Source organism: Opisthocomus hoazin, unplaced genomic scaffold (genome assembly GCF_030867145.1).
Source record: "Opisthocomus hoazin isolate bOpiHoa1 unplaced genomic scaffold, bOpiHoa1.hap1 HAP1_SCAFFOLD_190, whole genome shotgun sequence".
Taxonomy (NCBI): Eukaryota; Metazoa; Chordata; class Aves; order Opisthocomiformes; family Opisthocomidae; genus Opisthocomus; species Opisthocomus hoazin.
Genome location: NW_027448858.1, coordinates 2,501 through 5,000, shown reverse-complemented (window position 1 = coordinate 5,000; position 2,500 = coordinate 2,501). Strand labels below are relative to the sequence as shown.

The following is a 2,500-nucleotide window of genomic DNA, read 5'->3' as shown; positions in this document are numbered from 1 at the left end:
GGGGGACAGACGGGGGCGTCCACCGCCACCGCCCCCGTCCCCCACCCACCGGCACACGCACGCGCGCGCGTCAGTGCGGCACGGCACCCCCGCGGTGCCCACCCGCAGACAGACGCCCGCGCGGGAGGCCGGCGGCGAGGCCCGCGCCATCGCCGCCCCGCGCCTCCCTCCCCCGAAGCTCGCTCTCGCTCTCTCTTCCCCAAACCCACCGCCGATAGCCCGGCGGGGACGAGCTCCGTCCAGCAGGCGCTCTCCGGGAGCGGGGAGCTTCGGAGCGCTCCCCGAGTCTCCATTTAGGGGGACGAAGGCCCGCGCGCTCGCGCGCGCGGCCCTGCGAGGCACCCCAGCCGCGCCGCTGCTGGCCCGCCGGCCCCCCCCCCCCGCGCTGGGGCGGGGGGGCTCGGCGGCGCAGACGGCGATTGATCGTAAAGCGACGCTCAGACAGGCGTAGCCCCGGGAGGAACCCGGGGCCGCGAGTGCGTTCGAAGTGTCGATGATCAATGTGTCCTGCAATTCACATTAATTCTCGCAGCTAGCTGCGTTCTTCATCGACGCACGAGCCGAGTGATCCACCGCTAAGAGTTGTCTCGGTTTCGGCACCGCCCCGCGCGCGCGGAGGGGCCGGGACCGCTCGCCGAGAGCGGCCCCTTCTCTGAGGACGGCCGGACCGACCGCCGGCCCCGCCGCCGCCCACCCCCCTCCGCACGCGCGGAGGGGGCGCGGCGCGGCGGCGCGACGCGGCGCGACGGAGAGGCCCTCGCCTCGGCTTGACCGTACGAGCACAGGGGAAACGGAAAACAACGGAAAACCCCGAGCGGCCAAAGGGCGGGGGAGCCCGCGCTCCCGACCGACCCTGGGGAAACGTACGCAACACACACACACACACCCTTGGCGCGCTTCGGGGGCGGCCCAGGCGCCCGGGCTCGGACCGGCCTCCCCCCGGAGGCTACGGCACGCCCGGCCGCGACGCCTGCCCGCCTTCGCTCGGGAGCCGGACGCCCGGCTGCGCCCGCGCTGCGACGAGCCGGCTCCGCCCACCACGGTCGCCTCTCGCCCCGCCGGCGAACCTCGGCGCCGACGCCGCCTTCCACCGACGCCGGAGGAAGCGCGGCCGGCCACTGGAGCGCGAGCCGGCGACGCGCGGCCGCCCACCGGCCCGCGCCGGATGGGCGAACCCGGCCACCCCGCCCGGCGGCGGCGGCCGCCACCGCCGCCGCGAAAACCGCCGCCGCAGCCGCTTCTCGCCTCGGCCCCCTGGGGCCGCCGGCACGGCCCCAGCGGAAAGGCGGACGGCGCTGAGCGCGGGGGGCGGCTCCCACTCTCCCCGTTTCCACGCGAAGACCCGGAGCGGGACGCCCCCGCGCCGCGCGCCCGCCCTCGAGACGGAAGCGACGGGCGGGGAAACGCGGGACGGGACGGCCGCCAGCGGATGCGGCCGGGGAACCCTCCCGGACGACCCGACGGACGACCGGCACCGACCGGCACGCCGAGCGGCGCCGCCGCCGCTCGGCCGGGGGGGGTGTGGCTCGCCCCCCCCTTTCTTTCCCTGGGCGCCGAGGGCGGGGCGAGGAGCGGGAGAGGGGAGCGCGGCGCGCCCCGAGCGCGGCCGCAGCGCGAGCGTCCAAAGGCGCGGGGCGGCCCCCCGGCGGCCGCCCCCCCCCGCGGGGGCTCGCCGCGCCTTTCTTTCCCCCGGCGCGGAGCCCGCGCTCCGGCCGGCGGGTGGCCCCGTTTGCGAGGGCGGGCAGGTCGGCCGCGGCCGACCCGCGCCGCGGTCTCTCCGCCGAGACCGGCCCGCGGAGAGGGGGGGCAGGTTGGGGCAGCGAGACGCCCCCCCTTCTCCGGCACGGCGGCCCGCGGGGGCGGACGCCCCCCCCGCGGCTCGCGCCGTGCCGCTCGAGTCTTTAAACCGCCGCCCGGCTCCTTTGGCCTTTGACCCCCGGACTCGGCCGAGGGAGGGCCGCCGAAGCGCGGACGCTAGGTACCTGGCCCTGGGGTGAGGGAAACGACCTGCATGGCCCCGCGGGGGTGCCTCCCCCGGCTGCCGCCCTCGGGGGAGCGTCCGCCCGCGGGGGCGCGCCCGGCATCCGCCGCCACCACCTCGTCCTCCTTAGCCCCGGGGCCCGGGGTTTCCCTCGATAGCCCGGCGCTGCGCCCGGGGGGAGAGACGTGGCTCGGGCCGCCCGCTCGCGCGGGACGCGACCCGGCCGGGGGGGGGCCTCGCCCGCCCCGGGCGGCGCCAGCGGCCGAGACTGCGCTCGCGCCCCCCCCTTCCCGCCACGGCTCCCTCTTCGAGAGGCAGCCGTGCCGGGTCGGAGGGGAGGTTCGCGGGTCCGGCCGCCGCGCCGCCCGAAACGCCGTGCGCACACCCGCGCCACGGCCCGGAACGCCCGGAGACAGCCCTGTCCCGCGCGCGGGGGGGTAGACGGCGCCGCCGCCGGCGCCGCCCCACCCCCCCCCCAGGAGCTGCCGCCCCCCGAAGACGGCGACACCCCTCGGCTGT

At 79.1% G+C, this 2,500-nt stretch overlaps 1 non-coding gene across 1 annotated transcript; it reads right to left on the bottom strand.

The window, feature by feature from the left end:
- Positions 1 to 431: 431 nt before the first annotated feature.
- On the bottom strand, positions 432 to 584 carry LOC142359511 (5.8S ribosomal RNA). The gene has a single exon (XR_012762408.1). It is a non-coding gene; the product is annotated as a 5.8S ribosomal RNA (ribosomal RNA).
- Positions 585 to 2,500: the final 1,916 nt, after the last annotated feature.